A 12,872-nucleotide genomic window follows, 5' to 3' on the forward strand; every position below is an offset into this window, starting at 1 on the left:
TAATGAGGGGGAATGCTCAGCACTCCCCCTAACTGCACATGTATGTTTTGTCGCGAGCCAGCCAAACACACTTGCGCAGAAGGGTCTCTCCAGCCCGGCAACTGTGTTGCCTACACAGGCTCCCAGTCTGCCTGGGAGTGCCCTGGCTGGGTGCTCCCAGCCAATCCTGACGCTTCTCTGAGCAGCCTTAGGATTGGCCGAGGGAGAGGCTGGGAGCCTGTGCCTGCAGCAAGACGGAGGAGCAGAGGAGCTGCGTGGCGCGGGAGCGGAGGTACGTTTTAAAAAATATATTTTTTCTAATGTAACATGTCCCCCATGTGTCGACCATGTCGTGGGTAGTGCAAGGGCCTCGCCACCAGCAACCTCAGAATGAGCACTGTCTGCTATTGTAGACAGTGCACATTCTGAGGGTGCCTGTGTGTGACAGCATTGTAGCACAGAGGCCAATGCCACTGCACTGTTTCCACCAGGCTGACTGGCAGAAATGTTGTATATGGGGGTGAGGCCGCCGGCTTACCAAGATCGTCGAGAGGTCACAATGATAGATCGCAATGAGGCCCATAGTTTCTTCAGATAAGTATAACTATACATTTAACTACAGCTGCCGAATTTCTATAGCTTTGTGTGGGTAAAACGTGAACCCAACTATGACGTTCCTGTAACCTTTGTTTTTTTCAATCAATATCAACCAAGTTAGGACCTAGTTTCCATAGGCAAAGCTTATTTTATTTTGCCAACAACTTTGGCACTGTTTCATAAATCTTCACGAAAATTAGTACGCTACTCACTTCAGCGGCTGTCTTCAAAGTTTTGGGGTGATCCGTCAAGCGGGGACCAAAAAAGGGGAGTCCCAAAACGTTTTTTTCCCCTGGCAGTTCCATAGGGACTTTTAGACACTGTTGATGCTGGTGACGCTTCTCCATGTCCTGCTGTCTCGTGGCCTCCTGAGCCGGGCATCCGAGCCAAGCCCCGCCCTGATTGGACTGGGCAACCGATCTCCTAGTCACCCAGACATTTTGGGCATTTGCTCTTGCTGTGCAGGAGGTTTGCCTGCGTTCCTCCTGCAGGTAACAATGAGCAAGCAGGAACTGAAGCATCTACAAGGCTGCGGTGAATGTTGAGAATGCAGCATCATTTGCAGATAAAGTGAGGCACAAAGAAGAAATGGTCAGCACGGAAGGCATGACTATCATGGTAGGAGACAACAGCCCACCTAGGGGAGGGCTGCATGGTAAGAAAGAGGTAACAAGAATTCAGTCCAACTGAGGTCCCCTAATCACTGCCACCGACTTGACAACAACAATGGTCCTAGCAACTAATCTCCCTGCCCCTTCAGCCAACACACCAATGAGCAGGGAAGTGACCTATCAACTCATAACAATAAATAATTAAGTATGGAATCCCCCACAACTCTGCCAAAGCAATCCAACTTGCTGCCTTATATTCCATCTCAGAGAAGCCTCTTTGCTAGTATCAATGACAAACTACAACACAAGGACAGTCTTCAGGGACCAAAGTCTGACCTTTATAGCAGCACCAATAATTGTCTGTATCAACAAAAGGCTGACACACAGGTCCTAACTGTGACATCACAACCCATGCAAGTAAAGATTGGGATGAACTTGTAGCTTCATATACACCAAACCTTTCCTTAGAGAAAAAAGGCAAACACCAAATAATGATCTTAAACAGGAGAAACAACATCAGACCGATACAATATGGACATCACTCTTGAACACCGTGCAACTTTCTGTCATCACCTTACAGTATCAGTCTGACAAAACTGACATTCAGCTCTCAGTCCTCAACTCTTAGGCTGTTTTTGTTTCCAGTACTGATGCAAAACTTTCCAATTTAAACAATCTCATCAAGCTGGCTCAAAAAACAGCTAGTGCAACTAGGCTGCACTTGCGCACCAGTTGTGGAGAAACTATCTACCTTGCCTTTAATGCTGGGTGACCTTCTGACGGACATAAAGCAATCAACCAATACCATAATGGTTGCCCCACAATGTGGCCCATCCTTTGGGAAGGAAGCAACTGTTTTTGTCTCTGACTCAACCTCACAGGAAGTTCAAGGGGCAGGACTAGGCACAGAATATGCCCAATCCCAAGTCAAGCACTCTCAGGTGAATGTGGTTATTAAGGAGGCAGCGACTCTTGCATAGCCTGCTTCTCCTATGTGGGAGCAAACATCAACAAGTAAGCCAGCTCAAAACCCAAACAAAAGAATTTCAACAACTGCGCAGGGAATGGGCTCATAGTCACGACGGAAACAAAGAAGGAAAGGCAGAAAAATGAAAGCTGATATTGCAGCCTACTTCTGAATACTTTTTATAGCACAAACATCCGTAAGACAAACTCCGAGATCCCCTACTGCAACAACCCCATGCGCCCAAAACACACCCAGTCAAGTCTCTTCATCCTCAAGCTACTGAGGTACTGACACCTGGGGATTTACCCTCCCAGTCTGCTGTGCCATGGGTCGTTGCGTAGCCCACCATCTCTGACCGGTGAGGGGACCATCTCTTTGTGAGGCTTTAATTCAGTATGCGAACAAGGGATACAGAGGACCCCAATAGAAGAAGAATCATGTCAAATGCAGGCAGCTAAATCAAACATCAGCTCAATAAAAAAGATGGAAGTGCACCCAACAAATCAATCAAGTTAAATATCTTCAGCTGTTTTAGCAAACCCACTACTAGCAGGGGTTATACTGCCAGATCCAATCATCAATGGCTCCCCAAGTCAGCCTGTTACATTGACACCAGCACAGCCTCAGCTGAACTCTCACCAACCAAGTCTGTGTAACCAGTTGTATGATCAGGCAGAAACAATCACTACCATCTTTCTGCCTAAATACAAGTCAAAAGGATGAGGGGAAACATTAAATGGGGGAATATATTGCTGCTATTAACAGCCATCAATAGGCTGGAATACCTAAAATCATTCGGTCTACTAGCCGTAGAATTTGTTGAAGTCAACAACCCTGTAGGAAATGAAGCACCAACAGCTATATGGATATCTACGGAGATAGCCAGGAAGGTCTTGAATAAACAAGTGCAACATAAGCTCCGGGGATAACATTGTCACCTTATTAAAACAAGGGCTACCCCATGCCATTGTTAACCATGAGAAAAAGAAAATGAGGACCCCACTGTAACAAACCCAAGAAAATCACCTACTCTGTACTTGGTGCTTGGTGTGCACCCCCCCCCACATAGAACCAAATCAAGTTCCCAGTTGGCCACATTTCCCTTAAGAGGAGTTGCAGCAACCCATGATTAGGCCTGGTTAGCGCACACAGAGGAAGAACCAACTTTTGACAAAACATTTAAAACAAGAACTCTCCGCAAGCCTGGCAGAGTTCCCTATGCTCCTGGAACTTAAATGGACTGGGAAATGAAACATCTGTCACTCAGCTGTTACTCTACCTACAATCCGTTGACTTTATGCTTCTACAGAAGACTTGGCTGGGTCAACCATTCCACCTGCAGGACTATATGGTACATCAACTCCCTGCCTGCGAAGGAGCGTGATTGGGCCACCTCAAAGTAGGTCTTCCAATATACTTAATAGCAAGCATTAGTAAAGTCAGAGTTTAAAATAACGTTGTCTACAACAAATTCATTAAACACCATTAGAGCAACAGTCAATGGCACATCCCCCATCAGAAATGCAATGAAAGGGTTCAGCAAAATAAATCAGCGAAAAGGTTATTGGGGGAACTTGAGCATCTCAGCTTTTGGGCCTTGAATAGGCAGTTTCCTGAAGACGGTCCATCAACACTAACATTTCACAAAGCAACAACCAACACAATAATAAATTATACATTTTCCACAAAATCTCTGCTTACCATCTTGGAGAGAAGGAAAACAGTGATCATCTCCCAAAAGAAGTTACGCTCAAAGTGAATGTTCTATTTCCTTGCCAACCAGTAGAACCTCCATGCTATGTTTACACTGTGAACAATAAAAGAATCAAATACAATCTTCGGTCCCTAAATAATCTGCTGGAATTAACTAGGGTCTTATTGTAACAGCAACAAGAAAAAAGTGCCAACTCTGTGACTGGATGGGAAGGGTTCAAAGAGTTCACAACGGTACTAAGAGAAACTTATGCAACATTGGTGGAGCCCAGAAATACGACTCAGGAAGGGATTTGATATGGGAGGGGCACTGCTGCTCAGTACGCACAAATTAGGCTCTTTAAGACATCTATAAATAAAACACTAAGAAAGCGCTGCTTTTGCACATCACCTATCAACTAGCAACGGGGTTGAGACAACTCAAAGTTGGCTTAAAAACGTTAAACTGGGGTATTAAAAATAGAAGATGAACAATCTCTCTGGGCCAAGCTGCATTTTGATGCAAAAAACAAAACCAGCACACATATATGGCGCATGGTTAATATACTTCAAAGCCCCACACATTGTGGCATCAGCTCACACACAATAGAGGAGGCCTGGGCAAAGTTCTGTGGGAAACCTTCAATGGTGAATCTTAAGCGAGTACCTGAATAAAAGCAGATGAAGCAGTGCCAACCATAAATCACATCGCAACTCTTCAACATCAATGCTCGTTGTTTTGCCGGGGCAAATCATGAGGCAGATATCCAAAGGAAGATGATAAGGGGCTCCTGGCCCAGACATCTGCATCTCTTATGTCCCAAAGCTGTGGGGCTTGGTCCTCTCAAACCTATTACATGCCGATGATTTGGTACTCATAAGCCATACCCCTGTTGGCCTACAGCATTGCAAGATGCCTCTGAATCTTATTCAGATGAAAATGGCCGCAGGATAAATTTGACCATGGTCCATAATAAAAAAAGACAAAAGGGGGCCTGAGCTGGTATCTGGCCAATAAACCTCTGGAGACAGTAAGAGAATATAAGCATCTAGGAGTGATAATAGACTGTAAAGGCTCATTTACATACTCTAAGAAGGAGAGGCAACACATTGGCTTTTGCACACAAAAAATCTGAATAACAAAGTACATAGCTTAAGCTTTGCTCCATTACTCCAGGTGATTCTGGAAAAGCTTGTTCCAACAATAACGTTTGGGACAGATGAGTCAATGAGGGACAGAGAAGTGGCCACTCTGGACGGAATAATAGCTCGTGCATTTAGGATGATCTTTAGCCTTCTAAGTATACATCACCAGCCCAAATAAGACTTCAGGTTGGCCTTCAGAAAAAGATGATGGCTAGAAGAGGGGCATGCATTAATTGCTGGAATAAGGTTAAGGGCGCACAGGTAAGGACCCTGAACCCTCATCTTTGGGCAGAGCTGATGACCAGGGAATATTCCCCAGCAAGGGTCTATCTTTATGAGTCAATTAAACAACTGAGCCTACATGACTTGTGGGAGGTGCCAGGAACTCATGCAAGTTTCAAACAACTGGTAAACAAAACCATTTAAGAATGTCTCTTTGTGAGAGAATAAGGCAACACTGACAGGCTGTCAAAGCCCAGCTCACCTGAGTTCTTGTTCAGTTCTGATGGAGGTTGAAGACAATCCGACCCCACCCTGAAACTGCTTGTTCCAGCACACTAGTTTTTAAAACAGTGCACTAAGAACAGAAGCTCAAGGGAAGGGGGGAAGTGGATAAAATAAAAAAGAGAGACAACACCGTTCTTGCGTTTCCACTGTTGAAGTGCTGCACAAATCTGCGGCCCTTTCTGACTTCTGTAGAAACTGGTGCCTAATGAAACATAAACAAAGAACAGATAAGTGCAACCTATTCCTAAATGGGTTCCTGACTATCCCTTTATTTATTAGAAATTCTCTTCTAAAAGTACCTCTTGGATCCTGGTCTCTAGTTTCCAGGTTTGGAATGTGTTACTGCTCGGGGATGTGTTTTCTATTACTGTAAAGCTTCTAAAACATTAAACAAATACCGTTATCAGAATTACCAATATCAAACATTCATCATAATATAACTAAAGCCTAAATTCCCAATAGCAGACTCACTTTTCCCATATTTCCAGAATCTTTTATAAAACAAATACTGTACTTTTACATCAAAATACAGCATGTAATTTGTGCAAGTCCTTGATTTACTGTTTGCCTTGCTGTTAATGGTTTCCACTGTTCGATTCTTAAAAGTTCCATGAGAAAAAACAATGTTTGCTTCACAAAGTTCTGCAAAATATTCTTGTAACAAAGAGTTTGAATCACAATGTTCGTGGAAGGTATTTCGTTTCAAATTGTCTATACAGGAATCCAGAAATTGTTGTCAAAGTTCTTTCAGGTAATAAAAGGTTTTGCACTTACTTGTTGCTGGCAAGAGATACTGATCAGTCTAACCTTGTCTTCTTTCTCTTTTGCAGGTTACTCATAGGAGAGAGGCTGAAGCAAGGAGGAACCGGAAACCGGAAGAAGGAAGAGCCAGAAGCTGCGCCCATTGAAGTCAATGAAAGTCTGTAAAGAGCAGGAGTGCCAGCACCAAGGGATCTGTTCTCAGGTAAGCGGGAGGTAGACGAGCACAAGCACTGGGTGAGGCTCGGGGGATGCCTTTTATAGACAGGGCTGGGTGTGGTTTGAAGGGCTGGGTGTGGTCCTCACATGCTGCACATGTTCTTGGAAGGTGTGCAGAGCTGGGTGTGGTTTGAAGAGCTGGGTGTGGTCCTCACATGCTGCACATGTTCTTGAAAGGTGTGCAGAGTTTCAGTTATTATACAAATGAGTTGGATTAACACATGGCCTAGGGAGGAGTATTTTAAAGAAGCCTTGGTAAAAGCAAGGCCCAATGTGTAAACAAAACAGCACATTAAACAACATACACAGAAGCCTAGGGGGGGGGGGAGGTGAGATAACAAGAAAGGCTTTCAATAGTATGTTTAAAAGGGAGCTATTACAGAACCCACTAGTGCAGTGAGAGGGGACATGCTCTTTGCTGTGTACAAACCCTAACAGTTGCCCCCCTCAAAGGCCCTCTTACAGGACGGGGTTTTCCTGGATTTTTTAAATAAAACCGTCTAATCAGCTGTGGGGCATGTACATATGATGCTGGTTCCCATGAATTCTCAGATTCATCATATCCTTTCCATTCTACTAAATAAAACAGACGTCCACTAATTCTTTTTGAGTCTTTTATGCTTTTCACTTCATATTCCAGATTTCCCTTAATTGGTATGGGTGGAGGTGGTGGTTCAGGTCGGGTTTTTGAGTTGTACGGCTTAAGCAAGGACACATGGAATATAGTATGTACTGGATATTCTTTTGGTAAATCTAATTTTACTGTTACCGGGTTTACTATGGCAGTTATACTAAAGGGTCCAATGAAACGTGGTTGCAGCTTTCGGGATCCCTCTATGTTTAGGTTCTTTGTGGAGAGCCATACCTTGTCACCAATTTTATACATTGGGGCCTCAGACCTGTGTTTGTCTGCTTGTTTTTTCATGCTTTCCTTGTACTTTAATAAATGTTTCCTGGCTTTGTCTTGTATGTCACCTAACCTCGTTAGTCTATCCGTTACTGTAGGCAACAGGGAATCTTCTAACAAAATGGGTATAGCTCTTGGATGATACCCCTGCAAGAAATAGAATGGTGAGCAAAGTAGAGCTGAATGCTCAGTATTATTATAAACAAACTCTGCTACAGGGAGAGCTTCCAACCATTCACTAGAATAATCAGGCAATAAACAACGTAGCGTTTGAAGTAAGGTTTGGTTCAGTCGTTCAGTCTGTCCATCTGTCTCTGGGTGGAAAGCAGTGGATAAGGCCACATCTATTTTCAGTTTTTCACATAATTTTTTCCAAAATCTGGAGTTGAACTGGCTCCCTCGGTCTGACACCACTTTGCTTGGCAAACCATGTAAACGCACAATTTCCCTTATAAAAATATCGGCAAATTCTGCCGCCGTGGGTAATTTCCGTAATGGTACAAAATGTGCCATTTTAGATAAAAAATCCACTATAACCAACACTGTTGTGAAGGATTTTACAGGTGGTAAACCTACAATAAAGTCTACGCTCACAGTGTGCCAAGGTTGTTTGGGTGTTGGCATTGGTATTAACAAGCCGTCAGGAGCCTTATGAGAAGATTTATGTCTTACACAAATTGGACAGGTAGTGACAAATTGCTTAATGTCCTTTCTTATAGTGTCCCACCAAAAGTGTTTTTGCACATTTTCCAGGGTTTTTACCCAACCAGGATGACCTGCCAACGGTAAGGCGTGATGCCAAATTATCACCTGTGTTTGTAATTCAGAGGTGGGCACTAACAGCATGTTGTCGTGATACAATAAACCTCGTTGTATTGTGTTATGGGAATCCTTTAACCAATCCTGAGGTGCTATTTGCATGTGTGCATTATATAGATCTGTGATGAAATCCTTCTGTTGTACTGGTGCCAACAACTTTTGGGGAGGAATAATGGGTTCTCCTATTTTATCTTGTTTCATGTCTGAGGTATGTCCGTATCTAGATAACACATCAGATTGAATTTGTTGTGCACCTGGTCTATAGGTTATAACAAAGTCAAATGTGCTAAAAAAATTTAACCAGCGCATCTGACGTGGTGTTAGTGCTTTAAGTGATCCAAAAAACTGTATGTTCTTATGGTCAGAAAAGATTGTAACTGGGTACTTGGCTCCCATTAAATGGTGCCTCCATTCTGAAAAGGCTACTTTGATAGCTAGTAGTTCCCTTTCAGCCACAGTGTAATTTTGATCAGCTGGCAATAACTTTTTGGAATAGAAGGCTATAGGATGTAACTGGCCATCTACTGCATCTCGTTGAGAGAGAACTCCTCCTAAAGCTACTTGTGAAGCATCCGCTTCAACAAAAAAGGGCAAGTCAGGATCAGGATGTTTCAGAATTGGGGCTGAAGTGAACTTTTGTTTTAGGAGTTGAAAGGCGTGTGCCGCCTCATCAGTCCAAAGAAATCGTTGCCCTTTCCGCAACAAGGTAGTTATTGGGGCCGCAATGTCTGCAAAATGTGCAATAAACCTCCTATAAAAATTGGCGAAACCCAGAAATTTCTGAATATCTTTTACAGAGGATGGTTCTGGCCAATCAGCAATAGCACTGATTTTCTTTACATCCATAGTTATTCCTTGAGGTGACAGGCAGTATCATAAAAAGTCCACCTTCTTGACATTAAAAGTACACTTTTCTAACTTAGCAAAAAGATGATTTTCTTTTAACTTTGATAATACTGCACGAACATGTTGGGTATGTTCTTCTGAGTTCTTAGAGTAAATGAGGATGTCGTCTATGTATACTATGACACAAACGTCCAGGAATTCGTGTAGGACCTCATTTATAAAGAACTGAAAGGCCGCAGGGGCATTACATAACCCAAAGGGCATTACTGTGTACTCAAATAAACCAAACTTTGTCTTGAAAGCTGTCTTCCACTCATCCCCCTCTTTTACTCGGACCAGGTGGTAAGCTCCCCGCAGATCTAGTTTAGTGTATACAGTAGAATGTCTTAATTGATCCAACAACACAGGTATTAGAGGAAGAGGATATTTATTCTTTATTGTAGCCTTATTTAGTCCTCTATAATCGATACACGCGCGCAGGGATTTATCCGGCTTCGGGATAAAAAAGAGTGGAGATGACACCGGAGATGTGGAATGACGGATGAACCCAGACTGTAGTAGGTCATCTAGGTAGGTTCTTAAGTATTTGGTTTCTTCGTCAGTCAAAGCATATACTCTGTTATTAGGTAAAGGGGCCCCTGGGATAAGATCTATACGGCAGTCATAAGACCGATGTGGGGGCAGCACACTAGCCTTTACTGGATCAAAGACGTCTTTAAAGTCAGAATATTCAGGAGGGAGACTTGATTCATCTTGTGTAACACTAGCACGGTGTAATACTGTGCTCTGTTCTGTACCTGCTTCTTGATAGCAATTGGTTCTACAGAAAGAGGAATCCAAAGTAACAGTTCTATTCACCCAATCAATTTTTGGGTTATGAGTTGTTAACCAGGGTACCCCGAGAATCAAACCAAAATTAGGAGTATCTATCAGATCAAAGCTAATCACCTCTGTGTGCCCGTTCTGACAGACCATAACAAGTGGACTTGTTTGTTTTGTGATTAATCCAGAGGTCAATTCTGACCCATCCACTGCACATACTGCTTCTGGACAAGGCTTTAGGCACATAGGAAGTCCTAAGATTTCAGCTAACTTTTTATCTACAAAATTTCCTGTCGCGCCTGAGTCCAGTAGGACAGGGAGAGAATGCCTCACTTGGGTAGTAACAATTAAAACGACCTGAATTATGAAATGTCTAGGTATGTGCGGTACACTGAAGGCTGCAGCATTAGAGGTTTGATTAAGATGTTTTCTGGAACAAGTAACCTCTCCCCTTGTCGAGCTTAATCGTTTCCCGATTCAGTTGAGGAGGTGGAGGAAACAGCACCCTTTCGTGGAGTTTTAGGCTTTACTGGACATTCTCTGGCAAAGTGACCGGCCCTGCCATAATATAAACATAATTGAAATTTTCTCCTTCTTTCTTTTTCCTCTGATGTGAGTGGACCTCTGAGTGTCCCTATTTGCATAGGCTCTGATTCAGGGAGTTTATTATCTGTGTCTTTCTTCTCGTGTCTAATAAAAGTTAACCGTGATTCCAGTTTGTATTTATCTCCCTTTCTTTCTCCTAGTCTATGTTCTAATTTCACAACTAAGGCCCTCATTCTGACCCTGGCGGTCGGTGATAAAGCGGCGGCCAAGCCGCCAACAGGCCGGCGGTCTAAAATATGCAATTCTGACCCTGGCGGGAACCGCCAACACAGCCCGCCAACTTAACACTCCGCCCGCCACAGCGGTACAAACAAACAGCGCTGCGGTTCCCGCCAACAACCAGGCGGCAGACAATGTACCGCCCACCCTATTACGACCCACCAATCTGCCACCTTTTCCGGGGCGGGAGCACCGCCGATAAGAACACGGCGGAAACAGACTACGAACGGGAAAACGCTCACCTCTACGCACTCCACGCGAGATTCCGGCAGTATGGAACCAGAGTTGCAGGTCATCCCCGCACTCCTATTCCTGCTCATATACCAGGAGCACGCCCGGCGGCGCGGAAGACATCGGTGAGTACTGCACCTACGACACAGGGGAGGGAAAAGATTACCGGCACACACCCACCCACCCACACCCACTACAACACACACATCAATGCATTCCCACAGATCACTGTCACAACCCACAAACCACCCCCCTCCGAAATAATGCAAAGACCAAAAGAAGAGATCATAAACGGGCAGATATATTGAAATATGTACACCAGTAATCCCAATAAATAAATAAACTATGTACAAAATATATACAGCTACTAAATGTAGTCCAACCACTGTCCGTGGATCACAGGCGTCCTGTGCAAAGGGGCAAGGCCCAGTCCCACGACAAGAACTCCACGGAGAGAACACTGCAGGGGCATCATAAAGAAAATAGGACAGGCACCTCAGGGGGAAGGGAAGGGGGGGCACCTCAGCCACTTGAGTACACGACGCCAGATCCACGAGGGGACTCCATGACCACTGGGCCATCCTGGGGAGAGCAAAGCCACAGTCCAAACAGTCCATACAGTGGGTGGCCTGCCCACTGGGCCATCCTGGGGAGAGCAAAGCCACAGTCCATACAGTCCATACAGTGGGTGGCCTGCCCACTGGGCCATCCTGGGGAGAGCAAAGCCACAGTCCATACAGTCCATACAGTGGGTGGCCTGCCCACTGGGCCATCCTGGGGAGAGCAAAGCCACAGTCCAAACAGTCCATACAGTGGGTGGCCTGCCCACTGGGCCATCCTGGGGAGAGCAAAGCCACAGTCCATACAGTCCATACAGTGGGTGGCCTGCCCACTGGGCCATCCTGGGGAGAGCAAAGCCACAGTCCAAACAGTCCATACAGTGGGTGGCCTGCCCACTGGGCCATCCTGGGGAGAGCAAAGCCACAGTCCATACAGTCCATACAGTGGGTGGCCTGCCCACTGGGAAATCCTGGGGAGAGCAAAGCCACAGTCCATACAGTCCATACAGTGGGTGGCCTGCCCACTGGGCCATCCTGGGGAGAGCAAAGCCACAGTCCATACAGTCCATACAGTGGGTGGCCTGCCCACTGGGCCATCCTGGGGAGAGCAAAGCCACAGTCCAAACAGTCCATACAGTGGGTGGCCTGCCCACTGGGCCATCCTGGGGAGAGCAAAGCCACAGTCCAAACAGTCCATACAGTGGGTGGCCTGCCCACTGGGCCATCCTGGGGAGAGCAAAGCCACAGTCCATACAGTCCATACAGTGGGTGGCCTGCCCACTGGGCCATCCTGGGGAGAGCAAAGCCACAGTCCAAACAGTCCATACAGTGGGTGGCCTGCCCACTGGGCCATCCTGGGGAGAGCCAAGCCACAGTCCATACAGTGGGTGGCCTGCCCACTGGGCCATCCTGGGGAGAGCAAAGCCACAGTCCATACAGTCCATAACAGACCCCACTGCCACTGGAGGAGGCAAGTTGGCCAGAGGACATCCTGCAGCCCTGCCCGAGATAGATCCTGCCCTGCCACGTCTGCCAAAGGGCCAGCGGTTCTTGCCTTGAAGGGCCCAGTTCAGCGGTTCCTGAGACGGCGGGGCCCAGTTCAGCGGTCCTTGCCCTGAAGGGCCCAGTTAAGCGGTTCTTGAGACGGCGGGGCCCAGCGGAGCGGTGCTTGAGACGGCGGGGCCCAGTTCAGCGGTCCTTGCCCTGAAGGGCCCAGTTAAGCGGTTCTTGAGACGGCGGGGCCCAGCGGAGTGGTTCTTGAGACGGCGGGGCCCAGCGGAGCGGTTCTTGAGACGGCGGGGCCCAGCAGAGCGGTGCTTGAGACGGCGGGGCCCAGTTCAGCGGTCCTTGCCCTGAAGGGCCCAGTTAAGCGGTTCTTGAGACGG

Source organism: Pleurodeles waltl, chromosome 6 (assembly GCF_031143425.1).
Source record: "Pleurodeles waltl isolate 20211129_DDA chromosome 6, aPleWal1.hap1.20221129, whole genome shotgun sequence".
In the NCBI taxonomy this organism is placed as follows: domain Eukaryota; kingdom Metazoa; phylum Chordata; class Amphibia; order Caudata; family Salamandridae; genus Pleurodeles; species Pleurodeles waltl.